Source organism: Aquarana catesbeiana, linkage group LG05 (genome assembly GCF_042186555.1).
Source record: "Aquarana catesbeiana isolate 2022-GZ linkage group LG05, ASM4218655v1, whole genome shotgun sequence".
Lineage (NCBI taxonomy): Eukaryota > Metazoa > Chordata > Amphibia > Anura > Ranidae > Aquarana > Aquarana catesbeiana.
Window position 1 is genome coordinate 16,498,629 of NC_133328.1, and position 12,270 is coordinate 16,510,898.

Below are 12,270 nucleotides of genomic sequence, written 5' to 3' on the forward strand. Positions count from 1 at the left end.
GTAGGGTTGTGAATGCCATTGATCTGATAATTTATGTTTCCCTGGCACTCCTAGATTGCGTAACAACACCCGATCATCAGGTTGCAGATCCTGCACCCTCACTTTAAGATCAAAGTTCCTTTTGTTAGTTTGCTCTCTGATGTGAGAGGCTTCCTTTGCTCTTTCGTAGGCTACTTTCAAATTCTTCCTTAGCCTATCCACATAGCCCTTCAAGGAGGCTTGAGGGGTATGGTCAGTGGAAGGCCCAAATGCTAGATCTACTGGTAAGGGAGCCTCTCTCCCAGACATCAGTCTGTAAGGAGAGTATCCGGTAGCATCATTTGAGGTACTATTATAGGCGTGGACTATTTAAGCAATGAGGTCTCCCCAATGCTGTTTTTTCTCTAGTGGGAGAGTTCCTAGCATCAGGGGGGTACGGTTAAACCGCTCAGGCTGTGGATCACCTTGAGAGTGGCAAGGAGTAATTCTCGATTTTTTTATGTTCAAAAGTTCACAAAGTCTGCGGACTAATCTACTTTCAAAGTCCCGGCCTTGATCTGAGTTTAAATGCTGAGGGAGCCCGTAATGGGGAACAAAGAACTTCTCTACTAAAGTCTTTGCCACTGTGCTGGCTTTTTGATCCCTGGTGGGGAAGGCTTGGGCATATCGGTTGAAATGATCTGTCACAACCAGGACATTACTGTTACCGCTCAGATCAGGTTCCAGGCACAGAAAATCAATGTACACCAACTCCATAGGTCCCTGACTTTGTAAGTGACCCAGGGGGGCAGCCCTGCCTGGCAGAGTCTTCCTCTGGATACACCTGCCGCAAGAACAACAGTAATTTTCCACTTCAGTCCTCATGTTTGGCCAATAGAATCGGTCCTTGACTAATTTGAAAGTTCTATCTGGGCCTAAGTGACCATGGTCATCATAACGTGCGGTTAGTACAGTCAAGCAATGTTTTTCCAGAAGGAACATTTGGCTTACACCTTCATCCTCTTCAGAGGGGCCTCTTAGATATAGGATCCCTTCTTATATCTTCATCCTCTCCCATTCTCTGTGAATCATCTTGGTGCCCTCAATGGGACTATCCATCAATATCCGAGGGTCTTTGGTCGAAAGTGATTTAATTATTAGACTTCCTAGTGGATCTCCCACTGGTCTCTTCTCATGTCTTCCTTAGTCAGCTGAGGCAATTCTTGGCTACGTACTTGGGTCAGGTTGCAATAATGTTTCGGTAATCCCCCAGGGGTGACCCCCACAGCTTTAGCTCCTATTGCCCCCCCCCCTGTGCTTATACTCCACACCTTTGCACACCGCTCGTACCCCTGGAGGTAAATTAAACCAACTTCTTTGATCATTATGGGTGGCGTGTGGTCTTCGGGAGAGGGCATCAGCATCTCTATTTCCCACTCCTGCCCGATATTTCAAACTGATGTCCAGTGGCTTCCAGCAAAGCAGAGGATAACAAATAGGTCATGGGATTGTTATCCTGTTTCACCACAAAGGTGGCTTCATACAGGTAATCTCGAAGTTTGTCCACTACAGTCCACTTGAGAGCCAAGAATTCCAACTTGTGCACCAGATAATTCTTCTCAGGGGGGTAAGGCAGCAACTCACATATGTTACTGGGCGGAGTTTCCCTTCAGATTCTTGATACAACACTCCCCCAATACCGTCTCTACTGGCATCCACATGTAATTCATAAGGCTTCAAGGGGTCAGCATAGGCCAGTACTGGAGCTTCGACCAAACTCCCTTTCAGCTTCTCAAAGGACCTCTCACACTTCACGGTCCACTGGTCCTGGATAGATTCCTTTGGCCTTCTGTCTCCTCCTTTAGGGGTTTTTAAGTGGCTCTCCATCTGTTTGCTTCTACAACATCTCATTCAAGGGCCAAGCAATGAGAGAAATTCTTCACGAACCATCTGTAGTAAGAACAGAAACCCAGGCAGTCACAAAAAAAAAAAAAACATTTTTAAATATGGCCCCGGACACAGTGCACTATGGGAAGTGCCACCTCTATGCAATCACGAGATTGCAGACGCGGCGCTTCATTGGCAGGGTCTGGAGCTGCTTTGTGGCACAATCCATCGAGCCGAACACCTTCCGAGGGACATAGATGTAAATAGGGACTCCACTAATGGGGACACAGATGTAAGGAGGGACTCCACTGACGGGGACAAAGATGTAAGGAGGACTCTGCTGACAGGGACACAGATGTAAGGAGGGGCTCCTCTGACGGGGACACAGATGTAAGGAAGGGCTCCGCTGATGGGAACACAGATGTAAGGAGGGACTCCGCTAATGGGGACACAGATGTAAGGAGGGACTCCGCTGGGGGTACCTGATGTAAGGAAGGACTCCGCTGGGGGCACCTGATGTAAGGAGGGACTCTGCTGGGGGCACCTGATGTAAGGAGGGACTCTGCTGGGTGCACCTGATGTAAGGAGGGTGTTAGAAAAGTTTTACATGTTTATTGTGTGACTATTAGAAAAACTATTAGAAAAACAAAAACCCTGAGACTTTTCTTAAGATGACTTCTGAGCACATTGTTGTATTAACTTGCTATATCGTTTGCTTTAACTAACTCCATAGTAAGTTGTAGGATGATTAGGCTTAACCATATATGGTAGAACAAGAATGTACAGGAAACACTAATTAGCGAAATAAAGTACCATTTTGTACCAGGCACACTATCTGTGTTTCCTCAGCCAATAGAAGCGTTATAGCTATATTATTGTAGGTATTAGGAGGGGGGATGTACATCTCTTTGTATGATTCTTACTGCATCTTTTGGCCTGTAAGCATCATCCATTTGTGTGACACATCTGAAATAAATTGTCTGCTTTTCAATACATCTGGAGTTCGACTAATCATAAGAGGAGAGTATTCCTAACATTTTTGGTCCTCCGAGCCGGAACCAATAGGTGCATTTTGGGTCAGATGGTCCCGACAAAAACTTTGGTGAGTATTGGACCTCAAAGCTCCTGAGAATTAAAGGTCCCCCCACTCAACGTTAGTGGTGAAATAGGGGCGGGGGCCTGAGACCCAGATCCACTGTCTGGTTCCGAACTTCGTGATCCAGTCCTCCTGGTGTTTGAGAGGTAAGATCATTTAACTTATTCTTAATTCTCTCTAAGAGTCTTTTCTTCTCTTTCTGTTTGATTCTGGTTTAATGTGTTGTAATTGCCGACACTGGTATTGATTGTATAATATCTTAACAATCCAGTGTGCGAAGACAGAGACACTTGGGAGCGTTGTCTAAGGTAAAAAATTGCGTTACCCACTGTCCAGGACAGATAAAAAAAAAGATTTGAGGTATACCGAACATCAGAGGGTGAATGCCTGATGTCGTCGTCGGAGGTGGATTGCCCGATGATGTAAGCGCTTAAGTGATCTAGAAAGATCGCAAGACTAACTTTCTTCTGTGTGTTTAGTTTCTCCTTTCTCATGTTTAACCTTTCTGTTGATGCTGTAACCTTATTGAAAAGAAAAAAAAAAAACAACAGTACTGCAGAGACAAGTTAATTATTTTTTGATTCTCCCTATAGTGTGGGGAGTGATGATATTTTTACTCTTCTTGTATTCCCATTGTTACCGTGGGCCGAGGGTCACTATCTCAGTGTTTTATAGGTAAATGAGAGACACGTCTGGCGCTGACAATGGGGAATAGTCTCTGTAAAAGAATGTTTTGTGCCTGCTTATGAGGCTGCTGTGTTCCTAATGTGCCAAGTGGGAGACTGGAACTCCTCTTTAAGGACACAGGGCTTTATAGGGAAGTTTGGATTCAATAGTAAACTAACTGTAAAAGTGTCAGGATTTGGTGGATAAACTTAAATTGTTAGGACCCAAAGATCAAAAAAGGTATGGGTTGATAATAGGAGTTTAAATAACCAGCAAACATCTTTCTTCACATCTCATGTTCTGTGTGCCTGTAAAACTCGTTACATAGTTACATAGTAGGTGAGGTTGAAAAAAGACACAAGTCCATCAAGTCCAACCTATAAACCTATCGTGTTGCAGCCTGCTTGCCTATCAGTGACAGATTGGAAGCTGGCAGAGAAGCAGGAAACCTTAGAAAAGCTTAAAGAGATACTTGGTTTAATTGTCTTATGGCTTCGCTCTGTAAGGCAGCCAACACCTTGCTAGCCGATGTATTAAGCAGATAAATATGTAAAATACCAGGTGACATTGCACTATATGGCCCATGGGGATTGGACCGGAGCCGGCGTCTTGGATTACTGCACCGTCTCAGGTACCACTGGACAACATTGTCTGGGAGACTGTGCTACATCTGGGCCGCCTGCTCGGGGACAACCCTCGGTCGGACTCATAGGAACCAAACAGTTGGAGCTGCAACTTCAGGTAAAGGTGATCCAATAGCCATATCACTGATGGGTCTAGCAAAAGAGAATTAGACCAGACGCAAGTGTGATCTAAATGTTTAACAAATATTTGAGAAGCAGAAAAATAGCTAAGTATGACTGAGCAAAAAATAAATAAGTGCGTGAAACCATCACAGGGAGATTAAAGCCTGCAGTTTACCTCACTCCCTCCCCTCGTGGAGGGAGTAAAGTGCTCCTTAATTTCAAATTACTGTGCGAGAGATTGTGTCTGTAAAAAAAGTTAATTCTTGACCAGCTATGACAATACAGAAGGGTTATATTGTAAATATTGAAACTGAGCACAAAAAAAAAAAAAAAAGGTACACTTATAACACCAGGGTGCTTTATTATTTTAGCATGCCATTGTTAGGTGCAGTTTTCAACTTAACTGCTTCTAGTTTATATTGCTTTGCCAAATTTAGCTATCAAAGAAATAAGACACAGAATATAGGTTTCTGTATATCAGATCCGAGCCTTAAAGGTCCCGTACTGTCAACTGAACCTGTCGGCTCTTTATTGGGGCTTTTTATAGACTGGTTACAGAAGCATCAGTTTGAGCAAATTTCCATATAAGGTAACAAGCAGTATAATTTCAACATACATGACGCTAGACTTACACATCTGGAAAAACTTAAGCTACTATTGCAACATATACTGACACGCACACATTATGTAGAGAAATTAAAATCTATTTTAAGTAGAACTCTAACCTATTATTTCCAACCTTATCATTTTCCCCCTTTGACATCATCCCCTCCACGATTCTGGGTCCTTGCAAACAAGTGAACAGCCGATACTTCAAAGAGTGCTATCCCTGACCGCGGGTTGTCAGAGGAGGATAAGTCTTCTTTATTTACCCTCATCCCTCAAATCCATACCTGCATCTTATAAGCAAAGAGAATAGAATAGGGGTGATGTCAAGTTACCCTTTTTGTCATTAGAGTTCCTAATACCTTTCTCTTTCCATTCTGTCTGTTCGTGCCTTAATCTTCCTATATAAGCAACAGTTTATCACAGTAAGCAGTACAAAAACTAAAATTAGAATAAGTATCGGATTGAGCAAATTAAAAATTGCCGTAGCAGTGGGTGACCATCCAGCAAATACATCATACCAATGATGTGTTGTTTCATCTCTTATTTGTGAGGATAAATGTATTAATTTCCCTTTATCTATAACCGCAGATATTAGATTATTTTGAAGGGTATGTTCTTGTGTCTCTATGTGTTTTCTAAGTATTTCGGACTCATTTAAGATTTGCCGTAAGGGCTCTAATGATATTATAAAAAGGAGTAGTATCAGTAAGATTATCTACCGTCCATTCTAGATTAAATATTCTATGTGCATCTGGTTCAAAAAGGAAAGTGTCATTTTGCCATTTAAGCATTTTAACATTCTTTACGCATCCTGAAAAAGGGGCCGTTTTATTTAAACTTTCCATAGTTTCCTGATCATTTGTGACTAAACAAATATGTTGTGGTCCTATCTCCATAAATCTGTTTCCTACACCTGCTGGTAATCTCTAAAACTTACATATGTTAGATTGATGTTTCAATAAGCAAAGTTCATAGACTGGAGAACTTCTTCCACAGACTATTCCCTTATTAGTTTTAACACATAAACTTAGATCATGAGTCATGTTTTGTGTATCTACATAGTGTCCATAAATCTCAGAATACCAAAATTCAGGTAGATTATTTCCTATCTGGAGTAGCATCACTATTAACTTACACATTACCTGGACCTCCTCCACTTTGTATACATCAAACCTTCCAGCACACCATCTTTCCTCACATTCAACTTATTTTCCTGGTACTTCAAACCATGTACTTTCTAAATTTAAACCCTTGAAATAGTTCATCCAAGTGCGATAATTCCCTAATCGTAGCTCATCTCGAGCTTTATTAATTTGAATGTGATAAGATAGTGTAGAAAAAGCACATTGAGTAATGTTTATGAACTCCTAATTTGCTTTCCACAACTCCAGACTAACTAGTGCTGTGTGATTAACCATAATATTGAGATATTTAGTTAATTGTACCTAGCTAATTTGTGTTTCGAATGTTGTAGGTAACCATTTGCTTGTAATTATTAAACTATCAGCTATGTGACTTCCTGCACGTTTCCACTTATTTTGTATCATTTCCATCTGTATTTCATTCATTATTCCCATTCCAGTTCCTGCAGCTCCCAGAACTGTATCATACCATTCTCGGCGATACCTACATTCTGGTAGCTGGGGAAAAGTTACATTAAATTTGATTTTTGTTTTCTGTTGTAATACCGAAACATTTATGCAAGATCTAGGAATAGGAGTTAATACAGAGGATTCGAAGATGGTGGGTAGAGTGTCTTCTATCTTTATATTGAAACCATAATGTTGCCATTGTATATATCCTCCTGTTGTGTTTTCCCATTTCTTTACTGATACAAAATACCATTCGTAGTAATGATATTGTGTTATACTCTTATCCTGATTTACCCATCTAAGATCAGTACTATTTTCATGAACTGTTACATTGATACCCGGAGTCCATGTATAAACAAACATTTGAAAACATTCAAGCACTATTATCATAGTTAGAAGGATCTTCATTCTGTTTCTTTCGGTTCAAGACTCTTTTTGCAGTGTGATGCGTGGATCCAGGCTGCTTTTCCTTCCAATTTCACTGAAGTGGCTGTGGTCAAAAGCACTTGATAAGGACCTTCAAATCTAGGTTCCAATGTCTTTCTGGTGTGTTTCTTAACATATACATAATCTCCTGGTAGCAGTGTATGTGTACCTGCTATTGAGTTAGGGTCTGGAAGAGAAGAATACACACTTTTGTGGATCTTAGTTAGACGTTGTTGTAATTGTATCACATATGCAGTCAAACTATCACATTGTAATTGCATACTCTGTAGAAAGTATAGACCTAATCTAGGTGCATTCCCAAAAAGTATTTCATATGGGGATAATCCTGTTTTCCCTGTTGGAGTGTATCTTATGAAGAACAAAACCAAAGGCAGGCATTCTGGCCATGGCTTGTTTAACTCTTGCATAGCTTTTTGTATTTTCAACTTTATTGTCCCATTTACTCTTTCCACTGACCCTGAACTCTGTGGGTGGTAAGGGGTGTGGAAACTTTGTTGAACCCCTAACATGGTCATCACATTCTGCATGATTTCTCCTGTAAAGTGTATCCCCCTATCTGATTCTATTGTTTCAGGAAGACCAAACTTAGGTATTAACTCAGTGATCAGTTTCTTGGCTGTGGCTTTTGCTATAGCTGATTTTACTGGATAGCTTTCGGGCCAACCTGAAAATAAATCGATACACACGAGGACAAATTCAAAGGCCGCTCTTAGGCATTTGTATGTAGTCAATTTGCAGTCTCTGAAAGGGGAATTGGGCCAGAACCTGGTATTTTCGTGGGGTTTTTACTCTCTATCCTGGGTTATTCAGGAGACAGATTTGGCAGGCTGCACAGTAGTTTCTTGCAGTACTACTGAATCCAGGGGCGAGCCATCCTTGGTTCACAATCCTATACATGGAATTGGAACTGACGTGTGTGGGTAGGTGAACTGCCGCTTCCATTGCTGTTTACAGAGAGGCAGGTAGGCATACTTTACCTCCTTCCCTCCATACATTGTCAAAGTCTGGTGCTGCTCCCATTCTGACCCACTTATCTTTCTCGCTCTCCCCTGCTTGCTCCTGTAATTTACTCAACTGCTGCCATGTTGGTTCTGGGATACTCACCTCTACCGCTGCTAAAGTTTCAGGGCTTCCTTCCCCTAGAGCTGCCTGTTTTGCAGTCAAATCTGCAAATGCATTTCCTTTTGCCTCAATTGTTTTTGCGCTCGTGTGTGCCGCTATCTTCATAATGGCTACTCGTTTAACCTTTTGAAGATTGTTCAGGACTCTCTTAATCCCTTCTCCATGTTTTACAGGTGTACCTGCTGCTGTCAGATAACCTCTAGCCCTCCATATGTGGCCATAATCATGCGCTACACCATAAGCATAGGCAGAGTCAGTGTAAATATTCCCTTCTCGTCCTCTTAAGTATTCTAGGGCTTGTTCTAAAGCTTTTAATTCTGCTTCTTGTGCTGACATATGGGCTGGTAAGGGCTGTGTTTCAATTACCTGTGTATCAGCCACTACAGCATACCCTGTGTGATATTTACCCTTGTCATCAGCAAACCTGCTACCATCTATGTACAAAGTGTGCTCAGCATTTAAAATTGGTGTATCTGTAACATGTACCTTTAAGGAAAAAATGTACTCTGTCTTAATTAACACCAGATGTTCCCCCTAACTAGAATGACTCTATTGTAGGGATGTTTAACCCTTTCAACTCTGAAAATACACTATATATGAATGTAAAAAATGATGTGTAAAAAATATCTCATCTTGATATAATAAACATGTCCTGTCACATAAAAATGATATATAAAAACTGCAACATATCTGATGGATAAATTATTTCATCAGTAGTCAAAAAAACTAAAAAGTCCATTGTTTTTAGAATGTCCTCTCTTATCAGAGGTTCTCGAGAATTTTTTTCTTCCTCTTCTTCTTCCTTATTAGCACTATTATTCCCCCTTGCCAAATCTGGTGACTGAAGAGGCAAAAAGGTAGCCAAATTTAAAGTTGTACAGCACTGAAAAGTGACATTTGGAGGTAAAAGTAAAGTACACTGTAACCTTAATTGCCTAGCCATTGAAATGTGTTTGGGCTAAACTTGAGACAAGATTGCATGTATGTCATGTGTAGTGTGCACTACAACTGGATTGTCTAGAACAATTTCTGATGACTTATCTAGGATTATCGACACCGCTGCTACCGCCCGTACACAGGACGGTGAACCTCTAGATACTGGATCTTATGCTGCTGAAAAGTAAGCATATATGGTACAATTTTCAAACAATCGTATAATGGCTGCATCAAAGCGCTAGCATGTGGTATCCATTGTCTACAATATGACACAATACCTAAAAACATACGCAATTGTTTGAAATTCCGTGGGGGTAACATTCCCTTTATCACTTGAACCCTCTCCTCAGTGAGATGTGTTGTACCCTGTGATATACAATGTCCCAAAAAGATAACTTTTTCCTGACACACTTGCAACTTTTTCTTATTAACCTTGCAACCTTTTTCTGCCAAAAACCGCAACAAATTAAGGGTGGTATGCAGGCTTTCAGTCTTTCACTTATCTGTGGAATTGATCCTTCCATAAACTGTCTATTGAAGGCTCAGATCGTGACTGGCAGAGCCAAATCCAATCCCTCATCTGCCATCATACTTTCCATAGATAAGTAAAATTCCAATACAGCCTGTCCTGGCATTTGTTTCATGAGTGATATGGACCCCCTCTCCTGTTGTTTTGCCTGACAGAAAGCTTCTAATCTAGCAATAAAAGGAGCCCTTGAGTCTATGTGTCTGACCTCCTGTCTCTAAATTGCCATCCCCCTCAGCTCAGTCTGCAGGTCGGTCATAAACTGGTTAAACAGAGTCAGAGTCATTTTATGTCTGCATAAATCCTCCCCATCCTGCCAGGTTGCTTCATGTGTATTCATTAACTGTGTCACAAATCTACAGAAAGCAGCTGGCTTTGCTATAATGCGTATATCAGTGCGTACGGGAGCTACAGTTTCTGAATGAGATTTTTGTGCTCTACAAAACTTGACAAACCCATACTCTACCCTCAATTACAGGATATATCTTGTGTGGTTTACGTTCTATGTCAGTATATGGGGGTGGGATGGTTGAACTAAGATTATTTAAAATTTCAACCTTTTTTTTTTTTTTTCTGTCTTTCATATCCCAACCATCACAATCTGGATTATATTTCCACCCCTCTTCTTTCGCTCTATTTGAGACCTTAATTAAGCATTGAACCTGACGCATCCATTGCTTCTCTAACACCTCTTCTTGTCTGTCCCTTTTTATTTCACTCCATACATCCGGGTCTAAACCCGCTGCTCCTTTCACCTTAAATTTACGAAGGACATCCTTTAAGTCCTATGCTTCATCTTTCCCATAGATGTTCTTAATTATCTGTGGCACCATATAATGCACCACAATTCCCTGACGGGGTTTCGTGTTCTGCTGGCCCATTCTGACAGTCCGTGCCTAGGTAGCGTGTGGGACACTTAGTGTACAGTACTAAATACTAAAAAAGCTACACTAGTTCCTCGTTGCCTTCCTCCTAGGGTGCCAGAATACTAAAAACCTCTCCGGATGAGATTTCTGAAATCGAATTACTTTATATGCTAGTCAACTCACAAATATTATGACCAGAATGGCAGCTACAACATATACAAGCATTCCTTTAAGTGACCAGGTATCCGACTAGATCTCCGGGCTTATGGAGACCTCATTCCCCCCTGTATCTGGGATCCCTCTCATACACTCTTATCCCTGCTTTATGGAGCAGACAGGGCTTATACTTTCAACCCGTCTATGGTTTATGAATTAAATTGAATATCAAACTTAAGCGTCAGACCCCCAAACTCATCATGTGAGGTAAAGGCGCATTCCATTGCTCATTGGGATGATATTCTTTCAATTCATACTAACCTTGGCAAGGCTCATTCACTTTCTCAACAAGACAGACAAACAACAAACAACAATTAATTCCAGCAATATAAACCACAATATGCAGTAATTCTAGACTCACCACCACAGAGGCTGGTGTTTTAAAACCAGGAGAACCGTAACTGACAGAACGGATAGGCACAAATCAGGGGAGCACAGAATATAAGAAAAATAAAGCTTTTTCTTACCTGCTCAGGTTTTCAATCTGTGGTTCCTGGAATGCCTGTCCTTTTGTTCCGTCAGTCCAATTCATCCACCTCTTGAAGTATCATCGGTGCGTCCCTGTTCGGGCGCCAGAATGTTAGGTGCAGTTTTCAACTTAACTGCTTCTAGTTTATATTGCTTTGCCAAATTTAGCTATCAAAGAAATAAGGTCCCGTACTGTCAACTGAACCTGTCGGCTCTTTATTGGGGCTTTTTATAGACTGGTTACAGAAGCATCAGTTTGAGCAAATTTCCATATAAGGTAACAAGCAGTATAATTTCAACATACATGATGCTAGACTTACACCTCTGGAAAAACTTAAGCTACTATTGCAACATATACTGACACGCACACATTATGTAGAGAAATGAAAATCTATTTTAAGTAGAACTCTAACCTATTATTTCCAACCTTATCACCATGGTGTTAAAGGAAGCACATGGCAGAAATTGTTGATGGTTTTGAGGAGGTAGATGGGAGACATGAAGGTGGATTACATTGTGGAGTGAACAGAATGTTGTGGAGTTGTCAAGTGGTTTGATGAATGTGAGAAAAGGAAAGGCTGAGAATGTTTTGATTACTTTAAATGTGTCCAGTCCAGAGACAATATGTGACGGAGTGCTAATTTTACTGCCATAAGGAAATAGGGATTTGAATGGGCTTTGCTAAGAGAAGCGTGCCGTAGTATTGAAGCCCAGAGAGAGGAGAGAAGGGAATTCAACAGACTTGATGCTTTTATAGCACAAAAATGCAGATTGCCTGACAGACATAGCAGAAGAGAGATGGAGATGATGATGGATGACTAGTAGGGCAGCATTAACCCTTTGAGCACACAGAGGTTAATTTGTGCATCTGTGAAAATATTAGGATTTTCGGTGGGAAAGAAAGTCCGAATAATAGTCTTAAAGTAAATATTTCTTGGATATGTTACTTTTAGAACTCCCAAATTTTCAACTGTAAAGTGTTAATGATGCAATGCTGTTTATATTCGGGTACATTTATAAAGTTAAAAGGCTAAGTTCTGAATCAGAATATGTGTTTGGGTTAAAAAAAAAAAAAAAAAAAAAGATGTTTTGGGACCCTTTGGATTTCACTTGGGACCAGAGAATAAGGGGAACA